This window comes from Muscardinus avellanarius (genome assembly GCF_963383645.1).
Source record: "Muscardinus avellanarius genome assembly, chromosome: 13".
NCBI classification, from domain to species: Eukaryota; Metazoa; Chordata; class Mammalia; order Rodentia; family Gliridae; genus Muscardinus; species Muscardinus avellanarius.
In genome coordinates this window covers 63,780,291-63,797,451 of record NC_137799.1, presented here as the reverse complement: position 1 = coordinate 63,797,451, position 17,161 = coordinate 63,780,291, and the positions used below count along the sequence as shown (strand labels likewise).

Here is a 17,161-nt window from a genome sequence, read left to right as displayed (position 1 = left end):
ATTGTAATACTTTTATTGGGGCATTATAGTCTCATATCATAATGTAATTTATAGTTATAGTAATATATATGCACACAATACTTAAAGAGCTGCCGCATAGCTCCTTGCCTAGTTCTCCCCCTTTCCCACACATGATATTGAGATTGCCAGTGGTATTCTCACATATGTATATAATGTCAGTGAAAGTGCCTCCTTTGTTAATTTTTCTTCATTTCCCTTCCTTCCCTTCCTAACTCCATTGGGGTATTTCCTCTATTAAGTAAAGACCTCTTTGCATCCTGACTCATTTATCTTTCTATCCAGGATAGAATATAGAAAATCAAGTCTTCTACTCTTAGAATGAGTTGAAAATCTATATAAGACACACACATACAAACACACACATGAGAGAGAGAGGAAGAGAGAGAGAGAGAGAGAGAGAGAGAGAGAGAGAGAGAGAGAGAGAGGCATGCATCTTTTCAAGGCACTAAAAATTTGTTAGGGCCCCTTAGGGCCAAGATATTTGTCATTGATGGAAAGTCATACATACTGGGGTATTGGTTACTTTTTCCTGTGAAACATTCATTCTTTTATTTATTTATTTATTTTTGTTACAGGTTTGGGGATAGAACCCAGAAGCATTTGACCTCCAAGCTACACCCCCTGCCCTATTTATTATTATTACTTTGAAACAGGGTCTCACTAAGTTGCAGAGGGCCTCACTAAGTAGCTGAGGCTATCTGCGAACCACAATCCTTCTGTCTCAGCCTCCTGAATGCTGGGATTACAAGTGTGTGCCACCACACCTGGCTCGTCTTTATTTTCTTAAGTGGCTTCCAGCAAGTTGATTGCAAGGTGAGGTAGATGCTGTGACCAATGAAAGCTGGCAGAGCTTTCCACATTATTAAATAGGTGAAAGACAAAAATTAAAGAATATAAAAGGACTAGAGAAGAAAGCAATGGAGGAGCTAGTCTGGTGTTCTCAGACGGTTTTCCTCATGGGCCTTTTGCAATTCTTAATCTTTTTAAGACAAGATTATGAAGTCAAATTATTCAGCAGCTAAAAAGCTGAGTGGAACTTCTGGGAGCTTTATATTACTAGGATATAAAACATATATTTGAGAACTGGGTTTGAAGAAGAGGACCTGACCAGCACTTGAGGCTCTTAGTTGGAGTCTTCTTGGCTTTACCCCAAAGAGGGAAAAAATCAGAGTTAAGCTAAGACTTACAAAGTCTACATCCCATCCCCTAGTCTGTGAAGCTCTTGTTTGGAGTAAGGGGCTCTGATCCTCCTCTACCTGCCTGCTAGCAGGTAGGGGGGAAATTCTCTCCTGCTTTTGTGACTGTTCATAGATGTCAAGTGTTATAGACTGAAAGTTTATGTCTTTTTGAGATTAAAACTGTAAGCTTAAATGCAATGAGATGTGGAGGTGGTTGGTGCTTTGAGAGGTAGTTAGGCTTAAATGGGATTAGTGTCTTTGTAAGAGCAGAGGAGGAGAGATCAAAGTATTCTCTCTTTAACCATGTGAAGATGCAGCAAGAAGGCAGTGTTTTGTAAGCAATAAAAGAGTGCTCACCAGGAAATCAACTCATCCAGCATCTTGAATTTGAACTTCCCAGCCTCCAGAATCAGCATGAAGAAACTTTTGTTGTTTAAGAAACCTAATGTGTGATATTGTGTTATGACAATCAGAGTTAACAAATATATCCAGTATTAAATACCATGAGGATAAAACAAACTAAATTTGAAGGTGATCTAGATTTTGGAATTTTCAGAAGTTCAAAGTGTTTGGGATTTTAAGAAATGCAGAATGTTAAGAATGGGAGTGAGCCTATCACATGACCCAGCAATACCATTTCTGGGTATCTACCCCCCAAAAAATGGAAACCAAAGTACCAACCTAATACATGTGTATAAATGTTCACAGCCGCACAATTCACAACCGCCACACTATGTAACCAGCCAAGATGTCCATCAACAGATTAATGGATTACACAACTATAACAGATGAATGGATTACACAACTATGCGTGTGTATACAAATGAATTCTACTCAGCCATAAAGAAGAACAAAATTATGTAATTTGGGGGGGAAATGGATAGAACTGGAGAACATTATGCTAAGTGAGATTGATCAGTCATAAAAAGTAAAAAATTGGATGCTCTTCCTAATATGTGAAAGCTAGAGAGAAAGAGGGTCAGAAGAAGAACTCTAAATGAGAAAGGAGAAGCCATAGATGAGCAAATAAGGTGACCTACTGAGGAGGATGAGAAGGGAGAAGAGGAAAATTCCCTAATGTAGATGATATACATTAACAATATATCAAAGTCAATCACTAAGCCAAACATGAGAGGGAAGGAGATGGGAGAAAATGGGGTGGGAACTGGGGAAGGGCTGAGTAAGTGATGTGTGTGTGTGGACATCTCTACTATCTTGTACTCCATTTAGATGTCTGACTACAATGCACCAATTAAAAAGAAAAGAACAATAAGGATAATTTCATCAAAGAAATGGAATCCATAAAATCAATTTCAAAATTTAAACCATGTATTAACTAAAATTAAGAGCTTAATATATAATTTGAAAGACATACTGTACAGAATAAAAGAGAGGAGTATATACTGGACAGAAATGAAGTGATTATTTGAAACAGAGTGTCATATAAAAGCAGAAACGAAAATCCAAATTTGGATTTGGTTGACTTACCATCTGTTTGTCAATAAAAAATTCATTACTAGGAAATGGATATAAAATGCTGAATGGCACATGGCATGATGTAGAAGTGGACCTGTTCATCCTGTTGAACCAGAAGAGAATGCCAATAGAAGAGGATGCCATTACTTGTGTCACGTGTCAAGCTTTTGAAAAATTAGGAGAACCACTAATTACAAGAATAATAGAATGAGAAGACTCGTGTTGAGTGCTGATAATTCACTGGAGAAAAAATAAAGAAAAGCTAAGGGGGTGGGAATTGGGGAAGGGCTAAATGAATGATGTGTGCATGCATGCCTCTGCCATCTTTTACCCCATTAAGAAGTATGACAACAATGCACTTTCATAATGTATAAGGTGGCATAATTGTCTATCTGAAGAATCTACTAACAAATATTAGAATAAAATAATTCTAGACCAAAGTCAATATGGAATTTATTTCTACAAAGTAGCAAAAAGTAAATATTTTGGAAGTAAAAATTTATATATGTTTGTGTGTATATACACATATACATGTATATGTATGTATGTATGTATGTATGTATATGGATTAGCTACAAAGGCAGCTACCAATGCTTTTTTCATTCTGAATCCCTAAGTCACTTTACCCATGAAGAGGTAGATTAGACTCTCTCTCTCTCTCTCTCTTTTCATTTGGACTGTCTCTATGATTTGGTTTGATCAATGGTATATAGCAGAAGTTTTATTATATGGCTTTTGAGTTTAGGCCTTATAAAACTTTACAACACTGTCTTGAAGTTTGGAAGTAAGCTACCAAATATAGAAGCTTGAGCTATACTGCAGAGTGACAAGCCACATGGAGAGAGTGAGGGGCCAATGAAGGAGAATCAAGGCACCCTGTATGATAGCCAGTACCTTTACCGTATTGTGGTTATCCTGAGTCCCAGAGAAACCACAGAACCTGATATCTTCTGGAAAAAAGACAAATCAAATGAGCTGGCTGAGCCTGGCCCAGGTCTCTGACCTTCAGACTCATGAACAATAACATGGCTGTTGTATAAGACCATCAAATTTTGTGACTCCTTAGTAATGTAGCAATATTATATATGCATATATATAAATACTATATATTTTATAACTAACATTATCATATGTGAATGTATATGAAGTATATCATTTAAAGTATCTAACATACTATCATGAAGCAATATTTACTGAATTACTACTAAATCAAAGTAGAGTATAAAGGGAGTTTGAAATCTAGCAAACTAGCATTAGAAATAAGACTCAGAGAAAGACATTGACTCACTATTTCTCAGGCAGGTCAGGTTCTAATTTATAGTCTTAATAAGCTAAATATTAGGGCACTTTTTCTTTAAGATTAAAACATAGTTCATTTACCTAGTTAGCATGGGAAGACAAAAGAGCCTAAAGCAAACTTGCAATGTTTCAAAAATTATTCTCTTGATATTTTGGTGAATCTCCTATTATCTATAGCTCAGTACCTCAATTTGTAAAAGGGCAATGTTGATCCAACAAGAAGTAGCATAATTTTGTGATTTACTGAAGAGCTGTTTTATTTACTTTTGAGTTCTTACTAAGGATCTTTTTTTTTAAAAAAATTGAAAAATAAACTCAACAGTAAAGACTCATGCCCATGCCGAAGGGGAAAAAAAAAATGTTTGGTTCAAATAGAAATTAACCATCATATGTAGGATTTCACAATGCTAAGTGATATGTATGGAATTTCTAAAGTATCCTTTAATAAATGATGAAGCCACTTTAATACCTAAGAAAATAAGCCTTCAAACATTTCAAAGAATCAATTTAATTTAATTTCTTATATTTTCTGTGGCATAACAAAAAAAGGAGTAGAGCCTCCACTGAATAGAAAAAGCAGAGTTACAGCAAGAACAGAAATTCACTACAATTCCAAGAACGGCAGACAATGCTTTGCTTTCAAAATATTCACTAAGGACATTTCTCAGATTTGGAGGTCATTGCAATGGTCATTTGAATCCAATAGAGGTAGTGTGTATGCCCCAGTGCAATCATGTGTAGGAGAGTGTGTGTGTATTTGTTGGGGAGGGCACACAGAAGATAGAAAGGTAGAAAAAAGGAACCAAGTGAAGAGGGAAAATAATGGAAGAGAAGAACTTTCAAAGCAGATGTATAATCTTTTGTTAGAAATGTTCTTGTATTGCCAGGCCTCCTACTGACAAGTTTGTTTGAAGGACTAAAGATGTATGCATGTTTAAACCAAGTCTGAAAGTCATCAGGAACAACTGAAGCTCATTGCCTTGTTGATCTTGGGTCAATTGAAGACAGTTTTCTCTTCAAAAATGACATTGAGGATGTACAACTGGCCCACTTTAGGGAAATGGTTAGGTTTAAGAGAATTTTATTAAGAAGTTTGAATCACATGGGTTATTTAGAGTGAATAAAAAAACTTTTAAAAAGATTTTGCTTGTTTTGCCTGTTTAACAACCAAACATTTTCTCTGCCATCTTTCCTGTAACACTCATTAATGTTGAAAGAGAAGTCACATTTTTTAAAAAGACCATATGTGTTATTCTTTAAAATTGATATTTCCCTTTAAATACTTTTGAACTTACAGAAAAATTTCTGAAAAAAAAATCTTTTATTATTATTGCTGAGTATTTGCCGGAGGCAAAAGAATATTATGCTATGTTAATATAATGCCAAAATGGCTATTTTGAGGTCATAATACCAAATCATGAAATTGGAAAATTCTGTCTTAAAATTTTAGTATCAAAGTTTGATCTAACGGAAGCCAACTTTGTGACATCCTCAACAATCTTATTTTTAAAGAGCTTCACCATATTTAATAAGATAAAAAAGTAATTCACTTTCCTTTTTTACACATGTCAACTAAGCAAAGAACACTCTGTAGAATTATGTGCTTAGACAAAAGCACTTTTCATTGCAAAAGTCCCAGAATATTGATTTACGGGGGCTTATTGGCAGTCTTTGATTCCATATATTACTCAAACTACACTCTTCAGAATAATGACAAAGGTTGACCTTACAATGTAATATGGGTCCTGAAGAAGATGTGAATCAAGAAAAACTAGGATTAAAGATATTAAGTTAATGTTTATACAAATATTGCCTAGAATTCTGTGATCTTCTTCACTACTGAAATAAGAGCAAATCCAAACATTTGAGGTTCCTGCTTTCAAAATAGCTTCTTTAAAACTTAGTTAAATCAACATTTCATTTGGGTTACCTAACTGGCTGTGGTCTCAGTTACATGAATTACATAACCCAGAATAACTTGAATTATTTTAATGTCTCCTACAAATTTGACAAATTATAAGTATTGCTTTATTTATTTTTGTTAACATATTTTAAATACTAAACATTTGTTTAATTATAATTCATCCACTTTGGCCAATACATGGATAACTTTTAATAAGCTTTCAACTCTCTTTTGTAATAATTTTTCAGCACTCACATGTACATAGAAAATACACATGATAAAATTTCTAGGGATAAATGAGACTCTAATTAAATAACTATTTAATATTTAGTTTTCAATTCTTTAAAACATAATTGCTTACTGAACTTAGGGTCCATATATCATTATTTATTTACGAGTCTGAAAACAATTTTTCCTTGATTTATTTAAAATTATAAAGTTTTACACATAATTCAGATATAAGCCTTTATTATAGATCAGACCATGTGCCATAAGAGGGTCAGTGTACTTGCTCAAAAAGGATAGACTGTAGCTGAGAAGAGGATAACACCTTTATTTTATTTGTCTCTTCTCACTAATCTCTGCTGCCTTAGTTCATTATTCATCTCACTTATAATTCCTTTCTAGGCTGGCAAAGTATTTGAGAGTCAAAACTGTATTCCTGAGAACTAATTACACTTCATTTCTAATATAATTAACTTCTCATTTAATTAGTATTGAATTTTTATTCTGCTTTTATTTCCCAGAGAAAATATTGAATATTATTGTTTAAAAGTAAAAGAAGTCATATTTCAGAAGTCAATATTCAAACAAAAAGTTAACTTTGTATGTGTTAGAAATAACCTCGTTTCGCCAGGTGTGGTGGTGCACACTTATAATCCCAGTACTTTGTAGTCTTAGACTGGAGGATCACTGGTTCAAGACCGGCTTCAGCTATTTAGTGAGGCCCTCTGCAACTTAGTAAGACCCTGTTTAAAAATAAAGGATAAGCTGGACGTGGTGGCGCACGCTTGTAATCCCAGCATTCTGGAGGCTGAGACCGGAGGATCGCGTTTTGCAGACAGCCTCAGCTGCTTAGTGAGGCCCTCCACAACTTAGTGAGACCCTGTTTCAAACACAAAGAATAAAAAAAAATAGGGCAGACAGTGTAGCTCGGAGGTCAAATGCCCCTGGGTTCCATCCCCAAACCTGCACAAATAAAATAAAATATAAAAATAAAATAAAAATTAAAGATAAAAATTGGGCTGGGGGAATAGCTCTGAGGTAGGATGCCACTGGGTTCCATCCGCAGTAATGCAAAAAGGAAAAGAAAATGACCTTGTCCTCTTTCTTAGTCAGTTAGGTCCCTCTTTACTTCATTTTTGCACAATTAACTTCCAGTTGGTATTACAGCCTGGCAGCGTCCCACCTTAGCTCAACTTCTGCCCCTGACTACCCAGTTCTTTCTGCATTCCATAATACACAATTTAGAAAAGCAAGGAATGAGTACTACATTGGATGACCCTTGAACATTAGAAGAGAGTAGTTGATAAAAACTTCTTCTTCTGTACTCTGGGTAAGCAATTCTGAGGTGCAGTTCACATTTAAAAGTCCCAGTTGCCCTACACAGTGAGGAACGACTTAACTCACCATTCCATGAGCTCCCATGCCTTCCTGTGTTTCAGCTCCTTCTATGTGCCCATATCCTGTGGGCCCTAAACAAACTACTTGCACACAAGCCCACTGTTAGGCTGTTTTTCAAGGGAGAAAATAACTAGTAAGAGTTTATAGCTGACACTGGTTAGATGACAATGTACTGGTAAGAATTCAACTCTTTATAATTTCATCCTTGATTTTTAATTGGAGCTTATAAAAGTGTGCTAAAATAATTTCATTCAATTCTTTTGATAAGGTACAAATATTTTAATAAATTCTCTTTTTAACAAAATATTAATTATGACAATTCTTAAAGGAAAGCATAGGTCTATATTGTTTTCTGTTCAAAGATACCAGATTATAGGAATTAAAGAAAAATAACTTTAAATGAAGGAAGCAGAAGTTGGAATATTTTATGAACATTTAAATATTTAGCAGAGTCATTAATTTTACACAGCGCATATGCATACATTTTCAGTCAAGCAAATCTGTGCAGCAGAATTTTCCATGCCAGTTCTCATGGATTTGGGGCTAGTAAATCTGCTCCTTGCTGCCTATACACCAAATAAATGTGCTAAAGCAGGAAAATCCTCTTTGTGACACCTAAAATCATGCAATAATATGTAAAAAGAACATCAGGGAAGCTGTTAATCTTTGTATTGTTTGTCCTATATAGAGAAGGATGTAGATGTTTTCTCTTTTCTTGGAAAACACTGTCTTGCATTTGTAAGACAAAACAATAGAATTCTAGTTTTCTAACCAGCCTCATCTACTGGAATGCCATATTCAGTGCACATTCTGCCTGTAGTTGGCAGAGGGCTGAAAGGGCAATGTTAAAAGTGGAAGGCTAACCTTCAAATACCAGGAAATTATCTCTTCCATATGACAGATTTTATCATATAACTAAATATTACTATTTGAAATTTTTGATTTGTAATTAAATTACTTCCCTTGACAATTTCTCAAAAATATATTATTTATTTTACTGATGCTATTATACATTTATGGTTTTCACTAGATATTATTGACTGAATAGTTGTAATCAAAACCATGTCTTCAGGGACAAGTGAGGTATGTCAGGTTTTTTTCTTCCTGTGACAAAGAACCAGAGACTCTCGGGAATATTTAATAGATGTATTTCAAATATTCATAGTTCTATTCTTTTCTCTATTATGTGACAGTTTTCCCTTATGGTAGTTGTGTTTGAATTTACTCCCTTCTTGGGAATTAGACTACCACTTTTTTTAGAATCTGCTGAATTTCTTTAAAAATGTAAATTATTCACCAACTTCTGATTCATATTTTTATAAAATTCGATTGTGACAAATTTTTTAATATGATAGTGTATTGTGATCCAAGATGAAGACCTGCTGCTCTAGGTTCAAACTTCATTGCAAATCTGAGATTGAGTGCTGGTCCATAAACTCGGCAAATGCCTCTCAGTTGACAAAGACTTGATTACTGATTTACTCATTTCAAGTGTTGTTTCTGCTTCTTAAAGTACTGTATTAGTGGGCTTGTGCTACGTCACAAAGTACCACAAAGTGGGGGGCTTAAACAACAGAAATACTTTGCTTCACAGTTCTGGATGTTTGAAATCTAAAATCAAGATGTCTGCAAAATTAGTGTGGGAAGTGTCTGTTCTAGGCCCTTTTCCTTGGCTTAGATGTGACTGTCAAGGGTCCACATGGCATCTTCATGCATGCATATCTTTGTGCTCAATTTCTCCTTAATTTAGCGTCCATAGTCATATTGAAGTACAGTCCACCATAGTCATTTTTATTGCATTATAAAGATCTTATCTCTAAATGAGATTACATTGTGAGATATTAAGAATTAGGAGTTATCATATGAACTTCTGGAAGACAAAATTCAACCTGTAACTAGTGCCTACAATGAAAGACTACAATTTATTTAACAATTTAAAAAAATAATTTAAGCATTAGTTAGGCACCAGGGACATAAACAAGCAGGCATGTTCTGTACCACTGGGGAATTAAAAATTTATTCAGTTCCTATAAATTATTTACTGGAATAAAGTTTCCTCTAACTTCATTTTAAATTTGTATGGTCATAATCATCTGTGTAGCTCTATTGTTGTAAAAATTATTCATATGGTCAGGCAGTTCACAAACAAGCCTAAATAAATATCTTAGCAAATTACATGAATCAGTCATGTACTGTGACAACTGGACTATCAATACCTCTAGGGCTCTAGACATGAAAATCATAGCTTTATCATAATAATCTTTATTATCCACTGTGATGACCACTAGATATTTCGAGTTAGTGTTCAAACAGTTAATCATTACCTTTACAAGTCTTTCTATGTTGAAATTGCTGATATTAGCATCAAAATTCCAGTCGTGAGTAATAAAGAATATGAACAATAATTTATTTTAAATTATAAATTTAAAATATTGGACATAATAGTATCACATATGTATAAAATTTAAATGTATGTAAACTCTAACATGTACCAAATATAAAATAGGAGTATTACAGGGCAACGTTTAAGTTCAGCTTTGTGATTATTCTTCTTCAGTATTAATTAACTAGGTTAATATAGCATGTAAAATATAATCAAATAAAATTTGAAATAATATTTTTTGAACTAATACATGATTTTTTCACAAAATATAGCTTCTTTTTTCCTTCAAAAAACCCCAACTCTTAAAGGATTATAACTTAGCAATTAATATAAATGGATCCTGAGCAGAAAACAATGTGATTAGTCTAAAAATAAATAAGATTTCTAATGTAAAGGCATTAGAAACTTCAAATTACAATAAATTTGAAGCATAAGAAAGAATTTGTGGTTACTGCATCACAAATATCAGTTTTGGGGGCAAGCAAGGAGTAGTCCTCTCCAATGGAACAACTTTAATTTCCAAGGTAAAATAATTTTCCAAAGGAAAATGAGGATCGAGAGTCTTACCTACTTTCACTAAAAATTTATTGGGTGGAACAACTCTTAAGGTGGAACAATATGATATGGTCCTTAGTATTCATTTATGTTTTTATTTCCTCTGGGAAAGTTTACTAAACAGAGATGGCTGGAAATGAGTCATAGTCCATGTGCTCAGCAATAGCATGTGAGCCAAAACAAAACGGGAGCCTTTCATCAGTTCTTTCCACTCCAGGGGTTAAGAGCTGCATTTGAGTAAAAGGCAAGGAATGCTAAATGCACCTTAGATCCTTTACTCTGATGTCTGCTAAGATCAACTTTTGCACAGAGTTCCTTTGCCAAGCATCAGAGATTCTTACTTCCAATACCCAGAGACCATACTATGAAGATGAAGAGCATTAATGGGAACCATAAAATTGCCACTTTTATTTGGGCAATCTCCTTTTATCATCTCAATAGTTCTAGGAAGTTGGTAACATTATTATCCCATTTTATCTAGATGAGAAAACTAAGTCTCAGAGTGGTTAAATAATTTTGCTGAAGCCATGCAGCAGACTGGTGGCAGAGAGATATCCTAACCCAGGTCTCAGAACCCAGTCTCTTGATGACTATGATCATAGCACAGTAACTCACTACAATAAAGGTCCAAACCTCCGACTCTAGCAAATAGTTGCATTATTGGGCAATCTAGAAATCAGTTTAATCAACTGAATTATGCACTATAATTCAGTTCAATGGAATTATTATATGTAAATATTAAATTAGGATAATAAGCCTGAACAAGTAATTGTGGAAGGAAATACACCAGATAAAGTATGTGCTTATATACTTTAAAGATCACTATGTCATATAACTATAATGTACTAATAAAAGTGTAAAAAAAATAAACAGGTCCCTAGCTTAACTAACAAATATTAAGCCTGGAATCTTAGTTAAATATGTGTGCACATAATTTTATTTTGCTGTTCTTCCTTTGGCTTGTTCTTTTACCTTGTTTTGTTTTTGTTTCTTCTACTACTAGCACTTATTTATATGTAACAAATTACTGGTTGGGGAAGTTAGAAGGTAGAGAAGAAGAATTAAATCTGGTGTGGTGGCACATACCTATAATCCTAGCACTTGGGAAGCTGAGACAGGAGGATGACAGATTAAAGACAAGAGTCAGCAACTTAGTGAGCCTCTTGGCAACCTAGTGAGGCCTTGTTTCAAAACAAATAATATATAAAACAGGCAGGGGTTATAGTTTGGGGTAAGATGATTCTGGGTTCAATCACTGGTAAAACATGTGCATGTGCGCACGCGCGCAAACACACACACACACACACACACACACACACACACACAGCACAAATGAGTTTTATGGTAAGGAAAAGGAGTCAGTGGTTTAGTGTTCAAAGAGGATGTCCAGAAGAGTCAAACTGAATTTATAAAAAAGTCAAGCTAAATATTTCATTCTCATTTTTTAGGCAATGAGTGTGGGGGCCAAGGTGGCAGCTGTCATCAATAAGATAACTTTAGATCGATTTCTAAAAAGTTCCCAGTGAATAATGGATCCAGCAACATCTATTTATCAGGGGTAGAAAATTATTTCCAATGCTATCATCACAAAAATCTGCCTTTGAGAGATTAATTTCTTTGTTAATCCATCCATCAATTCATTCAGTATTTATTAGCATTTATTACGTGATATCTTTCTTCTTCTTATAAAACTCGGAATTGAACCCAGAGGCATTCTGCCTCCAAGCTACACTCTCCAGCCCTTTTTAAATTTTTTATTGTTTGGAATATGGTCTCACTAATTTTCAGAGGATCTCGCTAAGTCATTGAGGCGGGCCTCGACCTTGTGACCCTCTTGTCTGGGATTAAGGTGCTAGTTTTCTTATAACTTATCTCCTGGCATGAAGTAGAAACAAACATATCCATTATATTCTTTTGTAATTGCAATAATATGGCAAGGGCAACGTAAAATTAAATTCAGCATATTGGCTTTGCCGAGTTGGAATTTTGAGCGCAGAATATTGGTTAAGGTGTGCCATGGAAATTAAGCTTAAACTAGAAAGATGGAGAAGAAGAAAGCTGGTAAAATATAAATAGAAACAGGCATGATGGTGCATGCCTGCAATCTCAGTACTTAGGAAACTGAGACAGGGGGATTGCAGGTTTGAGTATAGTCTCAGCAACTTAGTAAGACTCTCAGCAGCCTAAGGAGACCTTGTTTCAAAATAAAAATTAAATAGAGTTAGGGTGCAACTTAGGGTAGAATTCTCCTGAGTTCTATCCCCACTACCTTATACACTAAAATAAACACACACACACACACACACACACACACACACACACACCCCAACCTAGAAAGGTATCTCCAAAACAAAGATAAAGCATGTTCAAAGTATCCTAAAAGAAAGAGAATGCTGTACAGTGAAGAAGTAGAAAGTGTGTGAGTGTAGCTGGAGCACAGCACAGAGCTTCCAGATGTAGAGGGTGATGTTGGTCATGAAGTGAATGGTCAACTCCCTGCTGTTTATAAATAAAACACTGATTTCTCTGGCAAAATATCTGAAAGGATGTGGATGGAGCATTTTATCCTCGAATCTGAGTCTATGGGAACACTCAAACAATTTAGAGTTCAAATTGAAAAAGAAATCCCACTTTCTCAAAATGGGATGAATTTGGCATGAATGCCCCTTTCAAATATCTACGCTAAAAGAATAAGATATCATTATGCATAGTGCTACTAGGCTCCCAGGCTACCACTCAGCTTGGCAGCAGGCCTTAATGTGCCATCATTCTGCTGTCATGGAAGGGAATACTGTAATAAGTGATAAAATTGCTTCTGCTGAAACAGTCACCTACACATCATGATATTTTAGCAATATCAGGGTGTTTTACTTTGCTCGGGATTCTCCTTACCTATTACTCAAAGTCAGTAGTGGAACATATTTCAAAATGCATTTCATTGGAAATGTGCTTGCTTCTAGAGCCTGAACACAGGGCTCTGTGTGTTCCCTCAGAGTTAGGACTCCGTAATGCCACCAAGTGTCCCGTAATTTTATTAGAGCCATAGTTCCTTCTGCCTCAGCTCATTACAGAGACAAATATCCTTTAGTGACAGGCAACTTTTCATTCTAATGTACCGGTACGACTGATGTCTGGGCCTCTGAGATATTCTATTTTGTACCTGAAATTAGTTCCTGTATTACAGCTCTGAATGTATGATAAGAAAACAGATTTAGTAATTTAGATAAACTTCACTAAATGGTTTGACTGAAGTAAAACACAAATAAAGGTGTAAATAGTTGAAGTGATTAAGACTGTCAAGTTCTGTGCATACTGTTACAAAATAAAATTGAAGATGGATTATTACTTATCCATGAATGTGAGTTTGGGGGATTTAATTAAAATTGTTCTATTATAGTTTTCAAAACCTATTTGAACTGTTAATCAAAAGCTGCAGAAACGGAAAATGTCACTGATTAAAATCCACACATCTAGCCACATTGGAAATGCCCCTTTTGAGTGTACTTTTAATGTTTCTATATAGATTTTGTCCTATATATGATTATGAAGAAGTAGAATAAATAGTGTTATAATTATTTGAGGACTATATGAGTCATTGGTATGTTTCTATATTCTCATCCATATACATACTATATGTGTATGTTTATATATGTACCTCCACATACATGTATGTGCTTGTATGTGTATACACATATACAGAGATATTTTTGTTTGCTTAGTAACTACCCTTCTTTCTAAAGTGGCCCTAAAAAATAATACTCGCAGCCAGGTGTGGTGGTACATACCAGTAATCTCAGTACTTGGAAGGATGAGACAGAAGGATCACAGGTTCAAAGACAGCCTCAGGAAGGAGTAAGCTCTCATCTACCTAGTGAGAACCTGTTTCAAAGTAAAAATAAGATAGGGCCAGGGGTGGAGCTCAGAGGCAAATGCCCCTGGATTCAATCCTAAGTAATACTGAGGTTTGTTAATGGGAAAACTACATGTGACTATGTGTACACATGTGAATATAACATTGGTAACCTGGACACTCAGTATTGGGAGGGAGGGAAAAGGGGAAGGAGGAGCAACCAGTACCGTGTGAATATAGGCCATTGTCAACCTGATCCATGTTATGATGTGAGACTATAGTGCACCAATAAAAAAAATTCACTTTAAAAATTTCCAATATGTGCTAAAGTAGAATTATGGCTACAAAATAGATATCACTAGAACAAAACAGTATAATATAAAATTGATTTTCATAATAGAATCATTTTGTATGTTTTAATCCCATTTATTTTTAATAAAACTTAAATTGTTATTAAAATAGTGAAAATGTGATATGAGTTAATATCTTCTTAAATCACATGGCATACATGAGTAAAGAATAGGGATAAACAAATTTTAAAACAACAACTATAGTGTTCTCTCTCTCTAATTATGGTCACTATAGGTACACTGTCATTAAGTCACTTAGTAAAAAATGAGCTACTATTTTGTAGAGGATTAGTGACAGTCACTTTTTATTATTATTTTTGGATTGAAAGGTTAATGTCCATTTTTTCTCACCTTTGACGTGTGATGGCTTCTACCAATGACTGTGCCACAAGTGACCCTGGGTCAGACCAGATGTCTCCTTGGATCTTTTGAAGGCTGCACTGCTATGTAAGAATGCCTATTATGTTGCAAAGACCATATGGAGAGGCCATGGGAAAACATGGAGAGCAACAGAGACGGGGTTTATCTAGCCTTGTAGCTGTCTTCACCAAACTGCCAGGCATATTACAGAAGCCATCTTGACTCTTTTAGACCAGAGTCCCAGCTGTTCCAAGTTTGCCCCTATGGAATGGAGTGTGTGCTGGGCCCTTCCCAAGGCCCTGACCCTCAGGGTCAGTATCAATATATGCAATACTTTAAGTCACTAAGTTTAGAATATATTATACAGTAGTGGATAACTGGAACAATCTTGAATGGAAGACTGAGCATGTACTTATTCTAGTTAAATTCTTTGACTGTGTAGTAACTTTTGTTGTTTACTGCACATTATTCCAATCTCCATATGTAATCATAGGAGCAAGATAAACCATATGGATTGTTTCTTTATTTTATCTTATGGCTTGATTCAAGAAAAATTTTGATTTGACTCTAAGTAAATAGGACTGTTTGATCAAATGCCGTATAACAGACTTGAAACCATTTGAGTTTTCTTTGGTTTGGCTGCTGATTTATACTGCATACTATACCACATAGTCTGAATTTTGCGTGCTTATATTTTTCTTCTGAAAACGTGATGTTGTAGAGTATGAGATAAGAGTGTTTTAATTTTTAATTTTACTTATTAAAAAATAATACATCTCAATGAAAGAACCCAATAAAATTCCTTAAGCAGATAAATGTCTAGCTTAGTTTTTGTTACATCTATTTTACTAAATGTGAATCTTTCAAACCATAATCTTTTCTATCTTTCTATGTGGTCCCATCTCTAATATTTTTTGGGGGTACTGGGTATTGAGTATAGGGGAATTCTAACTCTAACCTATATTCCCAGCCCTTAGTTTTAAATTAACTAATTAATTTGTTTATTGTTCTTGAAGCAGGTCATTGCTTCAAAAATAGGAAGTTTATTTTGGTAGGAAGTTTCACAAGGATGCCAAGGCTGGTCTCAAATCTGTGATCCTCCTAACTCAGCCTCTGAAATACTAAGATTACAGGTGTGCACCACTATACCCGGCTCCAGCTTTAATTCTTAAACCAAGGTCTCAGATATTTTGCCTCATATTATACTCTAGGGTTAATAGATGCTGCATAAATTGGTAGAATGAATTAACTTGATTCAAAGATTGTCTGTGCTCTATTAAACAGACATTTTTATGGATATGAGAGCACTCTCAGCAGTTAGAGTATAGGAGCTATTCATTATACTTGCCCCCACTTTAGTCTTTTCAAGGAGACTTTCTGAATGCAAGTAATTCTGAGGTAGGAGTTAGATATAATTAAAAGAATAAACTTTTGCCTTTTCTTATGACTCTAAGAAGTTCTTGAATATTTGCTTTTAGAAATAGCACATGAACTCCTAGGGATTTTAATAGGTCATATCATATTGGACAATAAAAAAGTTGTTCAAAGGGAAGAACAATTTTCATGTAAAACACATGGATGAATTCAAACATTTAATGTTGTGTTGTGTTTTTTATTTTTATTTTATTTTATTTATTTATTTTTTTTTGGTGGTACTGGGGGTGGAACCCAGAGGCTTTCTACCTCCGGGCTATACTCCCAGACCTTTTTTTATATTTTATTTGGAAACAGGGTCTCACTAAGTTGCCGAGAGCCTCACTAAGTAGCTGAGGCTGGCTTCGAACCTGTGCAGTCCTTCTGCCTCAGCCTCCCAAGCGCGGGGATTACAAGCATGCGCCACCACGCTGGGCTGTGTTGTGTTTTTTATTGTAAAGATTTATAGAAATGTTCCTCAAACTTGTTACTACTGATATTTTACAACAGATGATTTGTGGTAGATGCCAAAACTGCTCTCACAATAAAAAGATTCTCCAAAGAGGTGTCCCTTGGGGCTAGGAGTGGATCCAAAACCTCTAGGGGCTTAGAATCACCATCCTAGAGCTATTGCTAAATGTTGCTATGGTTATGTTTCACAAAATTTGCAAGTGACTGCATTTTATTATGAAATCTATCTATATACTTCTATAGAGAAATTTTAAAAACAAAGCTATACAAAATATCTGT

General features: G+C 34.9%; 1 pseudogene across 1 annotated transcript in view; it reads left to right on the top strand.

The window, feature by feature from the left end:
- The window catches only part of LOC308272222 (centromere protein K-like), a 160,888-nt pseudogene that overhangs the window by 104,730 nt on the left and 38,997 nt on the right, over positions 1–17,161 (top strand). The window lies entirely within an intron of this gene.